The sequence below is a fragment of the Macrotis lagotis genome, chromosome 1 (genome assembly GCF_037893015.1).
Source record: "Macrotis lagotis isolate mMagLag1 chromosome 1, bilby.v1.9.chrom.fasta, whole genome shotgun sequence".
NCBI lineage: Eukaryota > Metazoa > Chordata > Mammalia > Peramelemorphia > Peramelidae > Macrotis > Macrotis lagotis.
Window position 1 is genome coordinate 683,317,705 of NC_133658.1, and position 26,350 is coordinate 683,344,054.

A 26,350-nucleotide genomic window follows, 5' to 3' on the forward strand; every position below is an offset into this window, starting at 1 on the left:
ATCTAGAGAAGGAAATGGCAAACTACTCAAGTAGTTTGGCCAATAAAACCATAGAATCACTAAGATTCAAACACAACCAAAACAACTGAATAACAAAAACTAACACCACTAATCCTCATGATTCCAAATGAACTGATTTTAATTAGTGGTGAGCTACTTAAGTATTTTCACTGTTCATGAGGGTAGTGGGATCCCCTGTAGAGCTGTAGTAACCATCTTTCTAATAAAAGATCAAGAATAACCCCCAGAAGGTATTGAAATTTATAAGGTCATTTAGGATAGCCATACCATGCATATACTAAAGGAAATACAGAGAGATCACCTTACATTAATAGTAATCATATTCTTTTCACAATAGCAACATTAGGTTTAATTGGTCAACAATCACTTAGCTACATGAATGGAAGGAGTAGTGACAAGGAACATAAATAACTGTGGATAATCCAAGCATTACTATAAATTTGGCTTGTGTCAAACATCCTGACTTCTGTAACCTATTTAATTTGACCCAAACGACTCAGCCTGGTACTTTAATCTGACTCCAACCCATCTGTCCAGTTTTATTTCACTCTGTTCTCCTTATTTGTTCTATGTTCTGATTAAACCACTTCTTGTTGTCTCCTGATCCCATTCTGCCCTCTTTTCTACCAAGTATTCAAGTAGGCTACCCTCCTTGCCTGGAAGGCACTCCTTGTCTTTGACTCCACCTAGTGACATCCTATTCTTGCTTCCAGGTCCAGTTCAGGGGCTATCTCCTCAGGTAGCCTTTCCTGGATTCCCAAGGTAAAACTGACTTCTTAAAGTCCTCTGTTTAACTCCCTTCTCTTTTCTCTTAGAACACATTCTAGGGGCATCTAGGTGGTGCAGGATAGAGCACTGGCCCTGGAGTCATGAGACCTGAGTTCAAATCCACCCTCAGACACTTAATTTTTTTTTTTGCAATGCCTTGAAAAAACAAAAAAGACCATATTCTACCTGGTTATCTTACTTATTAGCGTATTTATTTGTATTACTCCCCCATTAGTTTTTTCTAAAAATTTTTTTATTTATGGCAATGGGATTGAGCCACTTGCCCAAGGTCACACAGCTAGGTAATTATTAAGTGTCTGAAATCACATTTGAACTCAGGTCCTCCTGACTCCAGGGTCAGTGTTCTATCCACTGCACCATCTAGATGCCCCCACCCCATTAGCTTTTAATAACAAATAACTGAAATATACAATACTTTAAAGTTTACTATTATTGTTATTGTTTTTCCTTCATTCTCAAAGACCATGACATGCAAGTAAGTCCGATTTAAGTGAGATGTTGTACAAAGCCACCAACCAGCCTCACTTAATCCTCCTTAAAGTTTGCAAAGTGGTTTACATTCATAGCCTCATGGGAATCTCACAATAACTATGTAAGTTAGGTAGATACAACAAGTATTATTATCCCCATTTTCCAGGAGGAAACTGAGACTTCAGAGAGCCTAAGTGATTTGTCCATAGGAGGTACATTTGTCCTCATTCTAAGTCCAGAATTTTCCCACTTTTTCAGGATCCCTCTCTTTAATCACATAGCTTTTCAACTTTGCACTTATAGGTCTATGCACAGTAAGTAGTGAACAATTGTGGGTTTGAAAGGCATTGTTTTTTATTCACAGGGACACTAAAATTAGTTTGAGCATATACTGCCTAATAAGACTTCAGAGCTCAGATTGGATGCTAGGGGGAACCTGGTCAGGTGCTGAAGAGTTTCATACATCATTCACATGCAGACATACCATCATTAATTATCATATAAAAACATGGTAACAGCCATCTAAAATATCTGAACAGTAACCAATTCCACTACAAAATTAGAAGGCTATCCATTTGCCGCCCAAAGGAATTGGTGACCAACTTTATTTTCACGCATAATTAAAGGAAATACAGTCTCTCTCTAAAGCACTGCTCCTTCAACTGTCGTTTCAAGGTTCCTGCTAAGATGTGTTGAGCTGGTTACTAGGGTCTCCCAGTACAGAGCTGTATGGCCACAAGCAAAACTGGCAGCAGATCCCCAGGCAGGGAATGCACTGTGACTTTGCAGTATTTTAACCTTCCTCTCTCATCTCCCGTCATAAGTTATGGCAGTGTACTGGAGAGGCCAGAGCTTCTGTTTTTCCCCCCGGCTAAGTCCTAAGGCAAATGAACATTTCTGTCAGTGATTTTAAAACACTGCATTTTCATTCAAAATTATCTTGGGAAAAAAAAGACCTATATTAGAGAAACTCTCTTGGATTTAATCTTACCTTAAAACACTGAAGTTAATAGTCTCACATGATAAGGGGAGAGAAGTCTCCTCTTGCAGTCCAACTTCTTTTCAGAGCTGGGGTTTTGATGCAGGTCTTTCTACATCCTGGGATTTCAGGCTGCTACACAACTCCCTGGTGACATCTTTACATCACTGCTACAGAAGCGACAAGCTCTCCTTTCCATAGACCCTCCCAGGCTGCTCTGTCAGAGCTGAAACACTGCTGTGTGTGTTTATGTGTGTGTGTGCGTGTGTGTCTGCATGTCTATATATCTGTTTGTGTGTGTGCGTGTGTGTTTATGAGGGATGCCTGGGTAAAGACATTTGAACTACTGTTCATAGAATTTCAACAAAACAAAGCGATTAAAACTGCCCATTTCTTATTCCTTTTGCTATTTTCAAACACATTACACAATATTCCTGCAAACCATGTGGTTCTGATCAATGAGCATGTTTCAAACTCAACCTCTGCCTCCAGCCAGCACTCTCTGTTAGCCAGACCTGAGCATCTAATTCCCCCCCAAATCTCAAAATCTAATACTCAAGCTAATTTCTAATCCCACAGCATTCACCTCATTTGCACCACTCTCCAGGACATTATTTCATAAGCCTGGAAGACCCCCAAATCACTCTTGTTCTCTGTGCCCTATTCTCTCCCCCTTTCCAGAAGGGTTACTATAGCTCTTTCTGAACATCATATTCACAAAGCTCTGCTTTTCCTTACTCATTCCCTCCCACCAGCCAAGTTAGCGAGATCTCCTCTCCAACTGAAAAGGGAAATGCTCCCCATTGGCTTAAAGGTAATAACTACCAAATGCTGCTACAAGAGACAAGACCTTATAAGAATAGCCACATATCTAAACCATGCACCTAGAATCATTATTTGCAAGAACCTTTGACACATATATTAATTATTAGGTAAAGGTCAAATCATAGCTTATGGTTCTTTCTGTCATTTAAATAGATTGTCTCAAACATAATAAGAGTACATGATTTTATAACACATTTTCTTTTTTACTTTTTGCAAGGGACTGGAATTGGGTGGCCTGTCCAGAACCATGGGGCCAAGGTGGTTGCTGGGCCTCAAGGGTGGTGTGTGGGCTCGGAGCCTCTTGGCCCTAAGGTCAGAGATCAGTCTGCTGTGCTGCTCAGCTATGCTACAGCACATTTTAGAAGAGGGACAGAGTGAAAGGAGAGAGAAAATCTAATATATGATAGCGGGGAGGAATGAATGGAGGGAATTACAATCAGCAACAGCAACAGTGCAAAAATATGGAAGTAATTTTTATGATGGATGGATCATAAACAATGTGATCCACCCAAGACAGAGCTGATGGTATCAGAACACAGAATGAAACATTTTTTTTCTCTTTCTTTTACTTTATTTCTCATTTCTCATTTTTTGGGGGAGGGGGATTATGTTCACTCTTAAACAAGAATATGTTAGTAATGTATAAAAAAATCACTTTTACAAAAATATTCATAGAAGTTCTGTTTTTGGTGGCAAAGAATTGAAAATTAATGTACATGTCCTTCAATTGGGGAAAGGCTTGACAAAATGTGTCATGGAACACTATTGTTCTATTGGAACCCAGGAGGGATGGGAATTCAGGGAAACCCGAAGATTTGCATGGACTGGCTGAGCGACATGAGCAGAGCTAGAGGAACATTGTGCACCCTACCAGCAACATAGGGGTGATGACCAGCCTTGATGGACTTGCTCATTCCATTAGTGCAACAATCAGGCACAATACTTTATTTTTCTTCCTTAAGGAAATGATTTCTCTCTCATCACATTCAACTTAGATCATTGTATACCATGGAAACAATGTAAAGACTAACAGACTACTGGAAAATTGTAAAAAATTCAAAATAAAATAATAAAAATAGAGGGGGGGAAGAGTACATGATCTTCAAGGTCCCTTCTAAAAAAGCTGATGAACCATAAAGAAAACCACTCAAAATCTAGGTAGAAAGGAGCAGGAAGAGAAGAGGAACACACAAGGAAAAGCAGCTCCAATGTGGAGCTGGAAGCTGAATCACTGCTTTCTCATCCCACCCACGATACTCTATGCATTTCTTCCTGCTCACCTCAGTTTATGAATGCTTCTACTGAAACACAGATTTAATTTTACATTTTGGTGTAAAGGCAAAAGCAAACTGAAACAACTGGTTCTGGGGATGCTTTGAGAAAATTATGCTACCTCAGCAACATATATCTGGAATCACAGTCAGCTCCAGGCTCAGATTCCTGGGAATCCCAGAGAGGCAGACAACGGAACACATCTCAAAAAGTCACTTCCTTATAGATATACTTTTCCACTAAGCTGTATGTAGCAAGGGTGAACTTGAGCTAAGTGATTTTTATTCCACATCACCAAAGTCAAGTAAATGATCATAAAGTGGAAAGAATTAAGAGTCAGGGAAACTGGTCCCTATTCCTGCTGAGTGACCTTGAACAATTTACTAAACAGACTGAACTCTCAAGAGCAAGTCACAACCACTCTGAGACTCAGTTTCTTCATATGGAGAATAAATTGAGAGATTCACTAGATGACCACTAAATGTTAGGTCCTTCCAGTTCTATGACTCTAAGAAGCTTACAATTTAAAATAGAAGTTTTACAGCAACATGGGGGTGATGTTGAGCCTTGGTGGACTTGCTCATTCCATCAGTGCAACAATCAGGGATAATTTGGGGCTATCTGCGATGGAGAATACCATCTGTATCCAGAGAAAGAACTGTGGAGTTTAAACAAAGACCAAAGACTGTTACTTTAATTTAGTAAAAAAAAAAACATTTTCTTATTATGTAATTTTGCTATCTCTTATACCTTATTTTTCTTCCTTAAGGATATGATTTCTCTCTCTCATCATATTCAACTTAGATCAATGTATACCATGGAAACAACATAAAGACTAACAGACTGCCTTCTGGTGTGGGGGTGGGGAAGCTTGATTAGGGGGAAAATTGTAAAATTCAAAATAAATAAAATCTTCCTTTAAAAAAAAACAAAGACAAATAAAATAAAATAGAAGTTTTAAAGGATGGTTTTTACCACTACTGTAACTTCCACTGTTTTTGCTCCCCTTCTTTTCTAGGCACCCTCTCTTATTTCAAATAGTATTTTAAAGGACAGCTAGGTAGCACAGTGAATAGAGCACCAGTCCTGGAGTCAGGAGGACCTGAGTTCAAATCTGACCTCAGACACTTAATAATTACCTAACTGTGTGATCCTGGGCAAGTTACTTAACCCCACATTGCCTTGCCAAAAAAAAATTAGTATATTAAAAGACAAACAAGAAAAACAAGAGGGAAACAAAAACACAGCATGATACCAGTTCATTAAAAAATTCAAAACATGTGCAATCTACAATATTATGGACTCCATCTCTGCAAAGTGATGGCATGAGGTTGTGGTCTCATATATCTTTCCTTCTAGTCAAACCTATCATTTATAATAGGTTTTTGAATTATATTTTGAATTATATTTTTGAATTACGGAGAAGAAAAATCAGCATAATTGACCAATACATTGAAAAAGTCTGAAAATATGAGAGTAATAAACAACATTTGTGAATGTCCCATCTCTACAAAGGAATGGGATGGGGGTGTCATGTTTGTTCTTCATAATTTTGTGATATTCACCCTGGGGTTTTAAAAGTAGTTTTATTTCGATTTACAATTTTGTTGTCATAGTTTATTTTTTCTTGGCCGTGCTTACTTCATGCTGCATTTTTTTTTCCTGTATTCATTACACTGGTCATTTCTTACAGCACAGTAATATTCTATTACAATTATATATATTTGTTTTACTATTTCATGGTCAATAAGCATCTACTTTGTTTCCAATTCTCCGCTATCATAAGAAGTGCTTTGATAAATATTTTGGAGAACATTAAATATTTCTTCTTATCTTTGGCCTCTGATGACTCTGGGAAAGGTCATGAACATTTTAGTCAGTTTATTGTATAATTCCAAATTGATTTCTAAAATAGTTGTACCATTTTACAGTTCCATCAACAATGCACTAGTGTACCAATCTTCCCACGACTCTTACCTTTCTGTTATCTTTGCTAATTTCCAGGATGGAAGATTATGAATTACTAATGAATCTAAACTGACATCATATTCAACAATAACATCTGAAGGAGCCTGGTTTATTCCTAGAATAAACAGATTTACTTTATAAAAAGAAGCAAGTCTGAATCAGTTCCTTTTTCAAAAGCAATTCTTTATATACAAAAGGTCCTTCCCCCCCACAAAACCCTTATTGATTAGCAGTATCTCTTAACTCCCCCTACAACTCTGAAAGTGTTTTTTAAAATATCCTTCTTACACTTTTTTTTGGGGGGGGAGAGTTTTGTGGAGTAATGGGGTTAAATAACTTTTACAAGGTCAAATAACTAGTAAGCATCAGTGTCTGAGGCTGAATTTGAACTCAGGGCCTCCTAACTCAAGAGAAAGTGCTCCATCCACTGTGCCACCTGATTGTGCCCTTCCCATACTTTTCATAATCATATTTCCAGTCATCAGTTAAGACTTTCCCTTCCCCTACAAACAGCAGAGAGATGCAGTGGAAAAGGTACTAGTTTTATAGAAAAAAGACCTAGATCCAATCACATCATGCCCATGAAGATAACTTTAGATAAGTTAGTTATCAAGTCACTTATCATCACTGGACTCTGGCTTCCTCTTCTGCAAAATAAGTGTTAGACTAGATAAAAAGCCACATCTATGAAACTGAAAAGCATTCATCAATATTTAATTCAAGGATTCCCCAACTTAGAGAAACTATTCCCACTCTACTTAAAAATCATAATGGAAAGAAAAATTGGTAGTCTCAAACATGCCAAACTTAGCACCTGGTCATATTCTCATCTCTTCCAGAAATGTCCAAAAGTTGTAGCTAAAGGGTATAGCCAGAAAGCAGAAGCTATCCATCCCAATCAATCATGCCAATAATTAGAGTTCACAGATATATACAGCTTTAAGAAATGTATTTTACTTATATTATCTCATCTGATTCACAATGAAACCTTAAGATGATATCATTACCTTTATTTGCAGATTAGGAAACTGAAGGGGAAAAGAGGTTAAGGGGCTTGCCTGGAATCATACATCTTATGTATGTGGTTAAAGGTGATATTTAAACTAGTCTTCTAGACTCCATCCTCTCCAGACTATACTTCCTCTCTTTTACTCTATTAAGTATAAATAGTCTGCTAAAAATTCTTTGTGTTAACATATATTAAAAAAGAAATAATGAAGTCAAAGTGTAGTAAGTGGTTGGAACTATGAATCATTAAGTTCCATGGAGAGATAGTGTCATAGTACATAGAGAACTGGCCTTGGAGGTTCATGTCCTACTTCTGACATATACTTTGCTGGCCATATGAAAATCTTGGTAAATCATAAAATTTCTCAAGGCCACATACAGGGTTCCCTATAACAGTGAAACCAAAGGTCCAATTTGAAAAAAAAAAGTCCTCATTAATAGAAAAAAAGAAAAGGTAAATATTTCCTTGACCCTATTAAACCAAATATGCTAAAATTAACCAAAACAGATACAACAGACCTCTTTGCAATCAAACTTGAAGTGTACTTCTTAAGGGGCACAGTGTGATCCAATGTGATGTGGTCACAAGTCTATGACTAAGACATATTCATTTTACAAAGATTAATGAATTAGTATACAAAGACTGTACTAGGGCATACAATCTGACCCTGATGGAAAAATGACCCAAAGCTGATGTTTCTAATGATCACAGGATTGTATGATTCTAAATTTCTTCTTTAAAAAAGTGTCAACCAAAGCACAGATAAGAGGTACAGTGAATAGAGCACTGGTCTTGGAGATTCTGAGTTCAAATACGGCCTCAGACACTTGAAACTTTCTTAGCTGTGTGGTCTTGGGCAAATCACTTAATCCCACTGGCCTTACAAAAAACCAAACAAACAAACAAAAAAACCCCAACCAGATCATTTTCCTTACTTTTAATTATTCACTGCAATAATATTAAGAAGACTTGAGTATTAACTAATTGCCCTATATGACTTTCTTTTTTAGCTAAATATTTTTAAATGAATGATGGTGGTTGTGATGATGAAGATAATAATAGTATAGCAGAATATACCAGTATACTATAATAATAATAATATAATACAATAATATTTTATAATGTTTTACATATTATCTCATTTCAAACAAGTGTTTGGAAGTAACAAATATAATAACATGGCTCCCACCATACCTAAAATAATGTCCACTGACAAAGTAAAAATTTATTTTTTTAGGTTTTTGCAAGGCAAACGGGGTTAAGTGGCTTTCCCAAGGCCACACAGCTAGGTAATTATTAAGTGTCTGAGACCGGATTTGAACCCAGGTACTCCTGACTCCAGGGCCGGTGCTTTATCCACTGCGCCACCTAGCCACCCCCAAAGTAAAATTTCAAAGGAGGATTACATGAGTAAGATGTCAGCAACAGATACTGGAAGTAACCAGTTTGCTAGACTTTACTGGGAATTTAAGATTCCAAAGAACAAAGTCACAAAATTGATGAATTTTAAGACAACTCTATGTGACATAGGCACAGAGACAGACACCATTATTTATAAATTTGACAAGGACAATGGTCTAGGGCAGCCTACATTTCTTGCCAATGCCTAAGAAGAAACTACCTTCATCCCAGTAATATGGAATTTAAATCAACCCTGTCTTTCTTTCTGCAAATTCAATGCTTCAGGCATAACTGTTCGTGATAAGAAAGAACAAGCCACTGTAGGAATAGTTCAGAGGAAAGAGCCCCAACACCGGAACATGCATTAGCATGACAGTTTATAGTGACTGAGATGCTATTAAGAGAAGAGTCAGCTTCCTCTTTGGTGATCTGGTAAAAGAATCCCACCCACAACTCAGGTTCCACAGGGCAAAAAAAAGGAAACAGTATAGAGATGGTTAATGAGATTTCTTTACACTAGAGAAAATAAACATTGATATTTCTCTATTATAGAAGGGCAGAGGGAAAAATAAACCCAAGTAAAATGAGAATTATTGGATAAAAAAGTGGCATTCAAATTACATTTCTCATGTTTATACTAGCTGATGGCTTACTTGAATAGTACAAGGATCTTTTTTGATTTCACCGATATGGGTATTTCATGACTTGCTAAGACTGAAAACAAGCCTCCGATGATGCTCTAAGAGATGAATTGGTCTGATCCTTCAACAGAATGCACTGGTTCTATGGGCTTGTAGGTCAAGTAATTTCAGTTTGGTAGGGCTACATGTTATGCTACATGTTTCCCTCCAAAAGTCCAACTTAACTGTCCTACCATGTTGAAACAACCACTGCAAAAAATGGGATTTGAGTAAAGGAATAGGGTTTATTTACTTAATTTAAATAGTTAACCATTTAGCTTGCTCTAAGCCTTTGAACTGAGTAGGGGTATGACTATTATCTTCTTGGATTAAATGACAAATTCCCTTTCTCCCTCCACAGTAAGGTTTAAGTTCACCCTCTCCTGCTCTACTCCTCTTTTTCTTCATTCAAAGAAAAAACATGACTCAATAACATTTTTTACAGTGCGTGTAAATAAGTGTGCTGATTGAGTTTCTCCTAACCAGAAATGACTAAAGGGGGTCTGAGATAGAGAATTTGCTTTCAACCAGCTAAAAGCAGCTAAAAACAGAGGCTCTTAAGAACTTGCCTTTTATAAAATGCCAGACTTCAAGGCAAAGACCTTATGTTGTAATGGAAATTTCATTTTAAAAATTTTACTAAAATCTTGATGGGTACTATTAAATAAAAGAAAAAGTCATAACAACAAAAGGACAGTTTCATGCTTTGGGAATTATAAGCAAACCATCACTACAACTGCTTCTGGAAAAGGCCTATCAATAGTCTATTGTTCACTCCCTATTGCAGTAACTTCCCAGATCATTTCCCACTGTAGTAAATGGGTTGCCTCTGACTTTAGAATGTAAGAATGTAGAGGCTACCGCCCTTTTGTGTGTGTGTGTGTGTGTGTGTGTGTGTGTGTGTGTGTGTGTGTGTATTATATATATATATATATATATATATATATATATAGAGAGAGAGAGAGAGAGAGAGAGAGAGAGAGAGCTTATAGTAAACACTTAGAACAGTGTTTGACACATGCCAAGCCTTAGTAAATTTTTTCCTTCCTTGCTTCCTTCATCATTCATATGGTTTCCCTCAAGATTCAGTTTCCATGCCTTTTTGGGTCCCATCACCAGAAGCAGCTACTTCCTACTTTAAGGTTTCTTTCTATCTACATTGTATATTTATTTGGTATGCATCAATTTATGTGTAGTTATTCTGCTCATTGGGATGTAAATTATCTGAGTGGTTTTTAAATGGGTTTTAATATGGGTTTTTAAAAAAAATTTGTATCTTCAATGCTTAGCACAGTTCCTTGCATCTCCCTTACTATACCCTAGCTATTTATCCTAAAGAATCAATTTAACCTTGGAATTCACAAATTGGAAGAAGTTTTTCATTCTCCCCTCTGTGGTTTCTCCCTTTGATTGGATATGTTCTTTAAGAATATCCATTTATAGGGGTAGCTAGGTGGCACAGTGGATAGAGCACCAGCCCTGGAGTCAGGAGTACCTGAGTTCAAATCTGGCTTAAGACACTTAATAATTACCTAGCTGTGTGGTCTTGGACAAGCCACTTAACCCCATTTGCCTTGCAAAAATCTAAAAAATTGAAAAAAAGAATATCCATTTATAGCAGGTATCCCAATTCAGTCATATCTCAATCCTTTCCAGGCTACTCTCTAAATTTAATCAATCATACCCTCTTTGTCCTCTCAAAACTTTTCAGCCTCCTACTAGAAAGTAAGCTCCTTGAGGGTAAGGACTATCTTTCTTTCTACTTATATATGTAATACCAGTACGTAGCAGAGCTCTTGAAACAGAGTAAGCACTTAATAAATGCTATTCACAGACTAAGCCTTTAATAAATGCTTGTTGATTGACATCACTACCTTTTCAATGTGCCATATTTAAAAAAAATTATCTGAATATTTAAAATCTGGATAACTGCTTTAAAATCCTTTACCAAAATAGCTGTGTCAAACAATTTATTGGACTGAACCTTAGCATCCACTTATTAACAAATGCAATAAATAGACAAATTTTAAAATAGAACCTTTTGCATATTTTAACATTGTATATGAAGAGTGTTCAATATATACAAAGTACAATTAAGCATGTCAAGTTATGGCATCAAGGATTAGGACCTATTATCATCCACAAAATATCTTTTTTTTGTCCTATTTAGAAAGGACAGAACTTGGCTAATTGATACCCCATACTAGATTTTAGCTATGAGAACCTCACCACACCTCTCCCTGCCCTTTTCTATTTGCCATCTCAGTCACTCTGCTTCACTAATTAGCCTCACTTCATCTCAGAACCTTACTTCTTGCTTAGATCAGCTCCTCTACATGTGCCTTTAATCACATCTCATGTTTCTTTCGGGAATTTATTCTATCTATTGTTTTCTATTTTCACTCTGCCCCAATTCTGGTCCTTTCTCAGATACTGATCATCATATTTCAATTTTTTCCATTCTTATGAAGCCTTCTTTTGGCCTTGACATCCTTTAAATTTATCAAGTAGTTAGTAAAGGAAGACGGAGTTCAAATCTTGCCCCAGATACATTCTAATTGTGTGACCTGGGCAAAACACTTAACTTCTTTTTGCCTTAGTTTCCTCATTTTTAAAATAGTGATAATTATAAAAACAATCTTACTTCCCAGGGTGTCCCAAGATAATATTGATAAAGTATTTCAGAAACTTTATAAACTGCTATAAAATTCTATTATTATCTGATAGTTTTCTTTCCTTGCACTAAATTTTTAGACATGAAGACTAGCAACTTCTCATATCTAGCCACTTCAAAACTGTTAGATTCCTGAACCACCACTGAAGAAATTGCTCTCTCAAAAGTAACCAATAATCTGAACTTTTCATTGACTTTTCATTCATCCTTATTTTTCTTGTTCTTTCTTCTATTATTGGCATTGTGAACAACTTCCTTCTAAAGAAATCAATCTCTCCTTCCTTCAGTGACATTTTTCTTTTGGTTTTCTTCTTACCTGTTTGATCAGTTTTCAGCTTCCTTCACTGCAGCAAGGTTGATTTCCTACAAGAGCAATATTCTGAGTTCTTTTATGTTTTTTTCACTATGCTTTTTCCTTGGTTTCTCTTGAATTTGATAATCATCTCTATGCTACTTAAGCTCATATCTATAAATCATTTTTTCCTGAACTCCAGTCTTATAGCTCCAAATAACTAGTCTACATTTCTACCCTAATGACTCATTAGAATTTCAAATAGTTTCATATCCAAAATGGAATTTTTCTCTACACCCATTCTCCAATCTATCCTCTCTCTAAACATTTCTATTTTATGTTAAGGGCACTATCATCTTTTTCAGTCAACCAAGTCAACTCATCCCTCTTCCTCATAATCAATTTCCATTCAAATGCCAAGCTCTGCCAATTTTCTCTACATAGTACCTTTCATCTTTTGCCAGGGCTATTGACTCCTAAATAGTCAGAGGTATATAGTCATGCAGAGAATAGGGCACTGATCCTGAAGTTAGCAAGACCTGGGTTCAAATGAAACTTCAGACACTTCTTTGCTGTATGACCCTGGGCAAGCCACTTAACCTCATTTTCCTCTATTAAGGGAAAAATAATAACAGTACTGATGTGAAAATCAAATTAGTTAATATTTGTATAAAAAAAGTGTCACATAGTAGTACTATAAAAATCCTTACCTATTCCTTTTCCCCAGACTCCTAGTTATTCCTTTCTCCAATCTGTCCTTTCCATAATTGCCAAAATAATCTTCTGAAGGTATGATCTATCAAATCACTCAGCCTAATATTTAAAGACAACTATAGCCTCCACAGTCTTTTTTTTTTACATTACTTCTATTTTTGCAGTCTACATTCAAGCCATACTGGCCTTCCTGATGTTTCCTAAATCACCCATCTCCCATCTCTATGCTAATACTATAATTCTTTACCTCCACTTTGTCAATGCCTCACCTTTCTTCAAGGTTTGGTGCAGATACAGACATTTCATGAACACCTTCCTGATTCCTTCCACTCATTTTGAGTTTTCTCCCTTTTAGATATTTTTATATCTCTTTCTGATCTCTTCTTCACAGCTACTTGATTTCTCTCCCAGTCAATCATTTCTTTAACCCTAAATCTAATGACCTTTTCTCATGACCCATATTTCTTGTTGAACACATTTTACATTGTCAAAGTCAAGAGTACTTTCTCTTTCTGGATATCCTCTCCTCTGTGCTTTCATGAAACTTCTTTCTCCTAATTCTACGTCTATTTCTGCAACCAATCTTACTTAGTTCAGCACCTCTTTATAAAATGAATAATTCTATTCTTAGCAGGGTTCTTTCTTAGTCCCTCCCTCTTTACACTAACTTTCAATGATCCCATGAATTCCCATAGAAGCTCCAATGGATTCAACCATCCTCCCCATGTAGATAACTACCAAATCTATATAACCAGTGTTCACCTCTCAGTTTTGAATCTTCAGATTGTCTCTTGGACAGCTCCACTTGGACATTATTTTTATTAGGCATCTCAAATTCATTGTATCTAAAAATGAACCATTTTCCCCTAAATCCACCAATCCTAAATTTGCTATTGTTTTCCAGTGTAATACCATTCATTCAGTTATCTAGGTTCATAAACTAGATGTAATCCTTGATTCATCCCCCTCTTCCCCAATTGCTTCGAGGATAGAAGAATGGGTCTAGAGTCAAGAAGACTTGAATTAAAATCTATCATTAGCTTTGTGATCCTGACCAAGTCACTTAATCCCTGTATGCCTCAGTTTCCTCAACTGTAAAATGGGCAGAATAACAATACCACCTAAGTCCCACAATTATTGTGAGGATCAAATGAGCTATCTGGGAAGTACTTAGCACCGTTTTCTTCCTGGCTATATAGAAGATGCTATATAATGTTCATTTCCCTTCCCATCCCATCAGTTGTGATTTCTTATTTCTATATTTCTAAAATACTTTCCCTTTCTTTTTTTTGACCACATTTTCTGAGACCCTATATGATGAACTACTACAATAGACTCTGAATTGGTGTTCCATCTTCTCCCCTCTCAAATCCATCCTCCATATAGCTACCAAACTACTGCTCCTAAACTCATATCATTCCCTTTGTTCAAGAAACTTTCTTGGCTTCCTTTTGCCTCTAGCATCAGATAATTCCTATTTGGCTTTTAGAAGCCCTTTACAATTTTGCTCTAGGCTATCTTTCCAGACTGACCACACATTGCTCCCCTCTCAAACACACTACAATTCAGCCAAATAAACTTAGTCAATATTCCTGCCTCTGCCTTTGGAGGGAGAATACCAGGACTAAAATGCTCTCCCTACTCCTCTGAGACTGTCAGCTCAAGTAGTATCCTTCAAGTAGCCTTTTTTTAAAGGTTTTTGCAAGGCAAAGGGCTTTAAGTGGCTTGCCCAAGGCCACACAGCTCGGTAATTATTAAGTGCCTGAGACCGGATTTGAACCCAGGTACTCCTGACTCCAGGGCTGGTGCTTTATCCACTACGCCACCTAGCTGCCCCCAGTAGCCTTTTCTGAATCCTCCATTATTGGTCTCAGAGGCACCAATTCACTTTGTAGTTTACTTGATGTATCTTTTATTTACTTATTTATGAATATGTTATAACCTCCTCTACTCCATCCCAGGACAATGTATGCAGCTTAAGGACAAGGTCTAACACAGTTCGCAACATTTTAAGTACCTAAATATGATTAAAATATGATTGCTTGAGTCTTTCATTCCTTTATTCCCTATTATACTAATCTGTCCTTCATGATCTCTCCATCACAACCACACTATACCATCTTCTTCTTCTGTCCCAGTATATTGTAAGTTCTTTAAGGAAAGAGACTGTTTAATTCTGGGTTCTGGAGCTTTGATATCTCATTTAGTAGCAATTAATAAATATTTCTTGAATTGGTTACTCCAACACCTAACATAGCTTACAAGGAAGGCCCAATTTTTTACTTTTCCAGCTCCCTAAAGATAATATACTGTGGTTTCAATTGCTCTGAAGGAATTTCAGTACTCTGTGCTGAAGGAAAAAAAAAACCCCACAGGGTGGTTACCATAGCAACCAAAGAAAAAATGCAAAGTCATATAAGTATAAGACAATCAAAATCTCACACACCTGTTCAAAGGAAGCAGTATGACTCCCTTTTCCTTCTCCTAAAAAACCCTTCTTCTATATTTTATCCTAGAGTCAGACAGCTAGTTATTACCACAACTAGTGGTTTCAACCTAATGAATTCAATTTGGCAAAGCTAGAAGTATCTTGGTTCTTCTAGAATTGACTTCCTCAACTTTCATCTCTAAGTCTAAAGGTACAGGAATTCCCTAATATTGATACAGTTTTTATAGCTCTTCTATATATGTATTCACTTTCTCAGTCATAGAATTGGCAAGATTCAAGTTGGGCCCCCAACTACTTGGCTGAGAAAAGCCCACAATTACCTTCCTAAAAATTCTCCCCTGCAGGGTTTCCAGATTATATGGCCTGATTACTTTATCCCTCTCTACTTTTCTAATAGGCTGGAAGTAATTCCTTTAGAAACTCACAAAGAAGTATGATGCTCACTATGCAATTGGATTTTCTTCCCTTTGGCCCTAGAATTTTCTATAGACTCCCATTGGTCTGCTCTTAGGACCATGTAGTCTTTGACATCTCCTTTTTCTCCACAGATAACTGCTATATTTCTAAGCAGCTATGTTTTCTGTGCAAAAATAGTTCCATTTTTATTATTTCATTTGAGGCTTCCATATTCAGCACCTTCCCATTTCTCTTTATAGAGTATATTCTCAATGTATAGGAATGAGACTTCTGAGCATTCTATAAACCCTTGGTTTATTTCATTTTTTATGCAAACCTACATTTTACAACATAATTTTTACCTTTTGCTCTCATAACCACATTCACATTGGAGTCTAAGGAGTCTTTGAAATTCCTTACTTCTTCAGTGTCAACAGAAGAACAATATGAATATATTGGCTACAGTTTTCTTCATAAAGATCTGTTTGTTAGATTTTATAATGATTGGGAGTCTCCCCAAATGATATTTCTAATTACTTTAGGCATCATGTTGAAACCATTTTCTATAGTCATAGAATCAGAGGAACATAGATCACAGATTCAAATTATATTTTTAGGGCTTGAAAGGATCTTGGAGCACTGACTCTGGAGTCATGAGTATCTGAGTTCAAATCCAGTTTCAGACACCAGCTGAGTGACCCTAGACCAGTCATTTCAAGAGTGATCTTCAGGGTCATCTAGTCTAACCCCCTTATTTTATAAATGTGGACACTGAGGCCAGGGGTTAAAGTAGTGGCAGAGGGACTTGGCCAGGGTCCCAAAATTGTAGGATCATATGTTGAGAGATATTAAGATCTTCAGAGACCATCTAGAGCAGGTTTTTTCATTTAATATTTGTGGAAACTAAGGCCCTGAAGTGTTAAGTGACTTGTCTGAGGTCATAAAGGAAGTGTCAGAATAAGATTTTAGATCCAGGTCTTCAGACTCCAACTCCAGGACTCTTTACATTGTATCATGCTACCTCATTTACATTTAGTTTCAAAGTCTTTTGATTTTCTTTTTATTTAAAAGGAGAAGAATAACATGGAAATTGTTTAATTCTTCTAGTTGTAAATCAATCTGTTAAGTACTAGCATGCAAATTTAATTTTTGGTACATAGTATTTCTTGATGGGTGAAGGGAAAAATTATTTCCTTCTGCTTCCTTCTATTCTATGAAGCAAAAGGATGTCAATAGGAATGAAGGTCAGTTAACATTTAAATCATCTGAGGATCTTGGATGACAAGCCTGTATGGATTTAGGTAGATTGGTCTATAGACAAAAGAGTTATATCTGTCATCAGTCTTGTACTTGAAGATATTCCATTTTGGTAGGAATAGTCAATACCTCTGCTTACCTTGCAAAATCCTCAAAACTCAGGGTCACCTCTATATCACAAAAGTATTATCATATTTTAAAAACTATGTCAATTATATGCTACATACTGTAAAATACTTCCCTTCCCCAATAAAGGCAGAGTCTAGACTCACTGTTTACAGATTTAATATTTGACCTATAATGTTGAAAGTAGGTAAGATTAAGTTTAAAACTTGTTAATTTGGTCTCTTTATATTTGTATTACTATAACTAATTGTTTAAGTAGACTGTGTATTCGCATCATCATTTATAAGCCAAAATCTATTTGGAATTCATAAGGCTAATATTTCATAAAATTTCTCTATCAGACTCTATCATTTTTTTTATTTACCACATCCTACTTAATATTTGACCATAAGAAAAATGTAAATAAAAACAGAAACCATAAACTTGTTAATCAATCAATCTACTGCAGCAAGTAGACTTTAATCCTCATAAATATACTGTAAAAACAAAAAAAATCAACTAAGCTATTTTCCCTGAAAAAAAATTTTTAAATCCTTATTTAGTCCCAGAAGGACTGGTCTTAGAGTAATGAAGATCTCTGTTCTACCTATAGCATACTGGATATACCACTAAATGTCTCAATACTTAAAGCAACTCTCTAAGACTTAATCTGTTGAGAAAGTATTAGCTTGTACATCTCTATGAGTGCCTTATATCATTGAAACCATAGGTTCACTTCCTAACCTTATCTTTCCCAAAGTACTTAATGAATGCACAGTAATACATGTGTGCACAGTAAAATTCATTCCTGTGAAAGAGAGAAATTGGATTAAAAATTGTTGCGGAAACAAGAGTAGAAAAGTCAAATCTAAGAGGCCTTATAGAAAAGAAAAAGTCAAAATGAGGCATTTTTGGAACAGTAAGTAAGGGAATTTGTTTTGTTTGGCTTGCATAATTGTGACAGGGTTTTGGCTTTTCTCTCTTTTTTATCAGAAGGTAAGGGAATGAAAGAAAATAAATGCTTATAAATTTAAAAATGAGCATTGTAGCTAAAATAGGGGCAAAGAAAAGTTATAATAACAAATTACATTAATATAATGCTTTGTTGTTTCAAAAGTTCCATCCTCAGGGGTGGCTAGGTGGCGTAGTGGATAAAGCACCAGCCCTGGAGTCAGGAGTACCTGGGTTCAAATCTGGTTTCAGACACTTAATAATTTTACCTAGTTGTGTGGCCTTGGGCAAGCCACTTAACCCTGTTTGCCTTGCAAAAGCCTAAAAAAAAAAAAAGTTCCATCCTCCTAACAGCCCTGTGAAGCAGATGTCTCTCAATTTCAATTGAGAAATAGGAGGTTTTGCTGCATTAAGTGACTTGTTATAATCACAAATTTACTAAGTGACAGAGATAGCCCAATAGTATAGTGGATAAGATTCTAGGCCTGGAGTTAGGAAGACTTGAGAAAGAGCACTCCTTTCCCAAATAAAGTAGCAAGCATAGCATCTGGTACACAATAGGTACCTAATAAATGCATATTCCATCCTTCAATCCAGCTTCGAACCCAGACAGCTTGATTGCCAGACTAATGCTCTTTCTATCATGCACCCTATCTACTGTTCACATAGTCCCAGACATGGAGTCGATGAACACACCAAACAAGTAGGTATTCTAGCACCCACTATATTAGGCAATATGGAAGATAAGACTGAGGTCAAAGAAGTGCATCCAAGCCTTTACTATTAAATTGGAAAATATGAATGGGGGGGAGGGTGAGGAACAAAATATCACTATGTGGTAGACTACTGTCCTGGAAGCACAAGTACAACTCTTCCAATACCTGGGGGGTGGGGTGAGTCCCTCTGGCATTTATTAGACAACTGCACAGGAAACCGTTGGTTAACCCAAATAGCATCCCTGAAACAAGAGATTTTAAGCATAAGAATGAATGAAAGAAAACCCATTTATCAAGCACATATTATGTGCCACTGTAGAATGAAATATAAAGCAAAAATAACTCCTATCCTAAAGAAGTTTACATTTTATCAGGATGGACAACACATAATGGAAAGCACTGGTCAGGAAAGGGAATATTGGTAGAGAAAGGTATACGGAGTGTGAGAATATATTGATAGATACATGGATAAAAAGTTTATTTAGCTATGGATCAGATATCCTACAAAGGGCTGGAAATGTAAATACAAACAAAAAGAAAGATAATCTCTCCCCTCAAGTAGGTTCAATTCTATTGGGAAGAGACAGCTGAAAAGGGGGGAGGGGGAAGAGGAGAGGAAGAAAGTAAAAGGGCAAATTGGAAAAGTAGTCCAGAGATTTAGGTTCCAAGCTTAGTTAGAAATAATCATGGATGGCATAGCTATTTTCTAAATGGAGGCTCTAGGGAACAACTCACCAGAGGAGGAAGCCTTATGATTAGAGAAATAGTCCAAGGAATCAAGATCTGAGACTGAGTTTAAAGAAAGATCCCATGCAGAATAATGATGTGGCAACAAGGAAAGCTAGTAAAGACCGTGCTGAAGAGGGGATATTCAAAGAGAAGGGACTGAAGTGAAGAATTGTGATTGGGGATTTCCTAAAATATTCATTTGGGAGAGGTTGAACTGAGAGCCCCAATGTGAAAGCAACACTGGTATCTTGTCTGCTCTCTCCTCCCATTTGAAAGGGACAAACATAAATTTCCATTAAGAAGGTACCTTTCTCTACCTTTTTTCCTCACCTTTGAAGCTGAAACTTTAATCAGACACATCCAGGTGGGCAATTAGCTCATATCTAGCCTCAGGAAAATACGATGGTCCTCAGATCTCCCTGGTCCCTTTTGACACTATGATATGGAGTTTAAAACAGACCAAAAAAACACACCCTAATATAATCAAAATAGTTTTATACATAAAAATCTAGGAAAAATCTACAACATTATAAAGGTTTGACTATCTTTGCTCATTTTAAGTTTAAATATTTCCAGCTAATATTTGGTCCTTTTAAATATTTGAGATAAAATTAGAAGGATTGGGTAAGAGAAACAATCAAAATATGTTACAGTGCCTATTTCTGGGTTTTGTGGTTGTTATAATTGTTCAACCATGTTTGTCTCTTTATAACCTCAAGAACCACAGCACACTAGACCTTTTATCTACCCCCAGATCTCCCAAGGTCTGTCCATGCTCATATTCATTGGCTCCAAAACTGTCTAATCCCTCCGCCATCCCCCTTTTCCTTTTGACTTCAACCTTTTGCAACAGTGTCTTTTCCAGTGAGTCCTATCAAATACACAGTCAAAGTATTGAAACTTTATGTTCAGCATTTGCCCTTCCAGTGAATAGTCTTTATTAATTTCTTTAAGTATTCACTAATTTGAGCTCCTTACTGTCCAAGACACTCTCAAAATCTTCTTCAGTAAAACAGTAGTGTTCAGTTTCCTTATAGTTCAACTCTCATAGCCATTTATTGCTAATGCAAAGATCATTGCTTTGACTATATGGACCTTTGACTATAAGATGATGCCTCTTTACTTTTTAACATGCTGATCTTATTTGCCATAGCTTTCCTTCCAAGGAGTAATTTTAGGGGAGAATACACAAGGGTATTGGGAAAGGACACAGACACGATAAACTTTCTCTACCTTAGTTCTAGTTTATACTTACTTCAGGATCGAGAGTGCCCCTGAATTCACTTACCCTGAAGTCTCCCTTGCCTATATCTCATTCTTTTTTTGGACGTGAGTCTCAAGACATCCCCTTCAACCCCAACTCCCTGCCTGTCCCTTCCATTTACAAACACAGAGTCTACTATAAGATCATTAGAGATGAAGAGAGCCCTAGTAATCACCGAGTTCTTCTCTTTTTACAACTGAGACCTAGAGTCTGTGTCTTGAGAACAAAATCTGTGTCATAGCCATCTTTTGAAAAACCACAAACCTTTAGGCATATTAGTATGTGAGTTTGCACTCATGTAGTTTTGCCCTATTATATCATAAATAGGTAGGAATATTTAAGAGATATTAGACACATATAAGGTTCTTTCCTTATCATCTCATGTGCAAGTTAGTTCCACTGAAACCCTAGTTATGAGGTAACTGTCAGCTGGACTCTCTTCATTCAGAAAGAGGTGATTCTTTACATCCAAATAGACTTGAGTCTTTATGAAGCATGCAGAATTGATCAAGGAAGAAATAGGAACAACCAACGAAATATTGAGTCAGGAGAATGGAACTAGAATTGACAATTAGGAAAGGGTGTAAGAAAAATCCACAATTTCCTTGATTTTGACCCATTTTATTGACTAACAAAGTCATAGGAATTGGAGCACTCAGCTGTTGTGAGTCAGTTTCTGACTCAGGGAACATCATGCAAGCAGGAATAAACGGAAACCCTTCGAGATAGACAGAGACTAGGAAATGATGTCCTTATAGAACAGAAACATTTCATTGCTGGAGAAGTTACTGGCTTTTGACAAAGGAAAATGTTACTCTTCTCTCTGCTTGATTCTTTTCTTTCTTCATTCTGTAAGTTCATTCTCTTAGGGAACTCATCTGCTTTCCCAGTCTCAATTCTTATGATGGGACTGAGAACCAAACTCTCAGGCACACAATGAAAATACATTTCAGTGACTAAATTTCTCCTATACACCATAGGCTTTCTCTCTAAAAGTTATAGAATTGGGCTCACCACTATTTAACTTAGGGTAGTATTCCTTGAAGTCCCAACTCAAGGGCCTTTGCCTCCTCTATGAAGTCCTTTCTGATCTAACCAGTTAAAAGTCAACCCTTTCTTTATCTCAGATTTCACAGAGCATTGAGTTCTGCCTTATCACATTTTCCTTTATATCAATTATCTACACATGTTGGTCTCAAGACCAACTCAGGACCATTGGAGATGAATTGGACCTTAACAACCATCTAGTATAAAACTCATTTTACAACTGAGAGTTAGAGAGGTTAAAAGAAAGGCCCTTGAGAACTAAGTGTGTGTCATGGTCATCTAAGGAATGGACAACACTCTAACTACTATATTATATAAAGTAGATATTTAAATATTTGCTGAATTGTTAAACATTTTCACATTGGAAAGGGTAATTACAAAAAGAAAAAAAGTGTATATATATTGTAATCAGCAAGTTGTGTTTTATTTTCAATCAAGAAGAAAAATTTAAGGAATCATGGTCCTAGGACTTTCCAAAAGAAGAAGTGACTATTATATTAGTATATGCTAACAAGCTATTTTAGGGTATGCACACCTGGGCCAAAAAAGGTTACCAGGTCAGAATTTACATAAACTAATCCTCATGTAGATACCAGACAGTAGCCCTTTACCCCTGCCCAAACCCCTCCCTATTACCTGTCATAGAATTGAATAGGAAAAAAAAATTAGTCTTTATACAGGTGCTCTAGTTTCTACTATAGGTCTATTGAATGATGGGTTGGAGGGAGTTGCTGTTTTTTTATGGCAATGTAGATATAACTTTTCACTTTGTATGAAAAAAAGATTTTCACTGGGAATGCAACAAAACACTTTTTTCTTACTACTACTACATATAAATGTAAAGTTCATAAATTTTAAATTTCCTAGTCTACAATTTTTGATAAGGCAAGTCTCTGAAAGGGTTTAAAATTAAATTGTTAAGCATGTTTTTTAAATCATGAAATTAATGATAGTTCCCCTCTGAATAGTAAACAGTGAGATATCATATGGAACCATGAAGTTAAGCTATTCATAAAAAGTTTAGTTATCCAATGTATGGGAATTCTGAAAACCTCACAATAACTCCCTCTATTTTGGAGGAGGAGAGTTAGTGTGGTTCTGTGGTTCATTAGAAATACAATCACCATGGGGAAGGGAAGAGAGGGTGGTAGAAAAATAGGGAACTTAAAATTTTTAGAAGGATAAATGTCAAAAACTACTTTTACATGCAATTGGAAAATAAATTAAAACTTAAAAAAAAAGGAAACCTTCCTTTCTGCTTCCTAGCTTTCCAGGCTTCCTTTTTTGTTTTAATCTTTTTTTTTTTTTAGGTTTTTGCGAGGCAAATGGGGTTAAGTGGCTTGCCCAAGACTACAGAGCTAGCTAATTATTAAGTGTCTGAGGTCGGATCTGAACTCAGGTACTCCTGTCTCCAGGGTGGGTGCTCTATCCACTGCACAACCTAGCCACCCCGAGGCTTCCTTTAAGACTTATCTCACATCTTACCTTCTGCAAAAGGTCTTTCCATAGCTCCTTACTCCCTCTCTTCCTGTCCTAGTGTCTTCCATCTGATACTCCTATACATTTATTCTGCATATGCCTTATATTTACAGAGTCAAATCTGCACATCTTTCCTTTTAGAATGTGAGACTCTTGGATATCTGAGGCAAAGCCAAGATGGTGGCATGAAGCTAGCATGTGCCCAGAGCTTTTCCTTCTATGACATTAAATGAAGCCTCTAGATAGATATTAAAGCTGCAGATCCAACAAAAAAAAAATAAAAAGATCAAAACAAGTTTTCATCTGTAGACATGGTGCAGGATCTTCAGTGAAGGCCTGTCTCTTGGGGTGGAGGGGGGAAGAGAAGTAAAGCCCAGCTAGGTGGGACAGCAGGAAAGCCAGAGGGAAGCTTCTAGCCACAGTACACCCAAGTTGTGGCAGCTAAAAAGCAGCCCAGGTGCCAGCAAGGATCTTATTCCAAAAGTCTGAACCCTGGGAACATTGGGGCATAAGACAAGTCTGAGTTGAGAACACACCACTTCATATGCAGAACCCAAAGATAAAGGAGGAAATAACAATTGGGTTGCATAGGTAACTTTTTGGGAATTGATGAGACAGGGATCAGATCCCAGCCTCTGCACAAAAGGTTCAGAATTATACTCCCTATATATCAGGAGCAGAGTTCAACAATCAAAATAAAAAAAAAAAAAAAAAAAGAGTGCTAATTATAGAAAGTGCCTATTCATATAAAGATGATAAAAATTCCATCTCTGAAGAAGAAAGTAGTTACAAATTACCTATATAGGAAGCCTCAAAGAAGTTTATGACTTGGATTCAAATCCAAAATCTCATAGAAGAACTTTAAAAAGATATTAAGAATCAAAGAAAAGAGGAAGAAGAAAAATGGTAGAAATGAAAGTCATGAAGGAAAATTGACCAAAGAAATCAGCTCTATCAAAAATAAAAATATCAACTGAAAAAAAGACTTAACTCATCAAAAAATAAAATTTACGAACTAGAAAAGGAATGCAACTCAGCAAAAAAAAAAGTAAAATTAACCAAATAAAAGGAAAATAACTCACTGAAAATTAAATTAACCAACTGGAAAAGGAAACACAAAAGCTAACTGAAGAAACTAAAATCCTACAATTAAAATTGGACAAATAGAAACTAATGAATCTTTGTGACACCAAGATTCCATCAAATAAAATCAAATGACTGAAGAAAACAAATTATTCAGAAAAAACAAACAACCTCAAAAATAGATCCAAGAGAGATAATTTATGAATTATTGGTTAACCAGAAAGCCTAGATCAAAAAGAACCTGGAAGGGGCGGCTAGGTGGTATAGTGGATAAAGCACCAGCCCTGGAGTCAGGAGTACCTGGGTTCAAAGCCGGTCTCAGACACTTAATAATTACCTAGCTGTGTGGCCTTGGGCAAGCCACTTAACCCTATTTGCCTTGCAAAAAAAAACCCTAAAAAAAAAAGAACCTGGAAAATATCTTTCAAGAAATTGTTGCAGAAAATTTTCCCAAATATTCTGGATCAAGAAGAAAAGATAGTCCTTGAAAAAATATACAGGACCTCATGAAAGCAAACCCAGGATAAAAACTCCAAGTACTGACATAGACAAATTCCAGAATTCTCAAATAAAGGAGAAAATACTGTAAGAAGCAATTTAAATACAAAGGAAACACAATCAGAATTAAAGAGGACTTATCAATTTCAAAATTAAAGAACTAGAAGCTCTGGAATGTTATTTCAAAGGGCAAAGGACCTTGGATTTCCATTAATGGATGGATGTTCACTGAAATAGAGGACTTCAAAATTTCTGATAAAAAGACCAGAACTATCAGAAAATTCAGTCTCCAAATACAAGATACATGGAAAAGGGTGGGAGGAGAACAAATGCAAATCAAGAACATTAGATTGTATACATCCCTAGGAGAAAATAACATCTGTAACTCTTAAGAACTGTATTTCTCTTAGACTAGTTAAAGGACTGAATATAGTTGAAGGGATTGTACTTAGAAAACATAGGTGTGGTTGGTTCTTATCCTTTGTCATTGAAGAAGACCAAAATGACATGTCTATGCTTGAGACAAATTTTAATGTGTCCAACTATGGCTTATCAGAATGCTCTATCACTGGTTGAACACAAATAGTCCAGGTGAACTTATGCATCTAAATTTATGCATCTAAACTGCTAAACTTACGCATCTCAAGTTTCCTTTGAAGCACTTTATTTCTGCCTTGCTTATAGAGGTCAGCACATTCTCTGATGAGGGCACCCTATGCTGGGTGGTCCTTTGCCAGTGTCTTCCATGACTTACAATCAACTCTAAAGTTCTTAAGAGAGACCTTCAAGGTGTGGCAATACTTAGAGTATTTAGACATTATATGCAGGAGGACCCTAATACAATAGGAACAGAGGGTGGGAGTTTAGAAGGGTTATTAGACATAAAGAGATTAGGAAGTAATCTTGTCTTAATCCATACTTTAGTTAAAGAGGGTTTAGTACCAGGTTTAGCAAGCTAAAGTAACAGGGGGAGGAAGAGAGAACTTAGAGGGATTGGACATGAAATATCATGAAGAGATTTTGCTTTGTTTGATACTTTGCCTACAATTGGACTTGAGGTGGAGGGGTACAAATGGTTTATGAAATGATTTGACTTTACATGATCCTTTTGTTCATGAGGACTGTGTGTCTGTGGAGGGTACTTGAAAGGGGGATAAGGTATAAAGTGATTAAAATTGAGGTGATTTATGATTCTTGAGAAATGTATTTAGAAAGAAACAGAAAAGGGGAGAGTACTTAGTGACTGAGTCAATGCTACTAATCAATGAATCAAGCAATCAA

At 36.4% G+C, this 26,350-nt stretch overlaps 1 protein-coding gene across 9 annotated transcripts in view; it reads right to left on the reverse strand.

Annotated features, from left to right (window-relative positions):
- OSBPL6 (oxysterol binding protein like 6) overlaps positions 1-26,350 on the reverse strand; it is a 277,275-nt gene that overhangs the window by 182,181 nt on the left and 68,744 nt on the right. The window contains exon 1 of one of the 9 annotated variants that reach the window (XM_074215616.1): positions 2,273-8,396. The exons of the other annotated variants lie outside the window; for them this stretch is intronic. The gene's annotated coding sequence lies outside the window, so the exon portion shown is untranslated. Of the gene's footprint in view, positions 1-2,272; positions 8,397-26,350 lie in introns of those variants that run through there. 9 annotated transcript variants of the gene reach the window in all.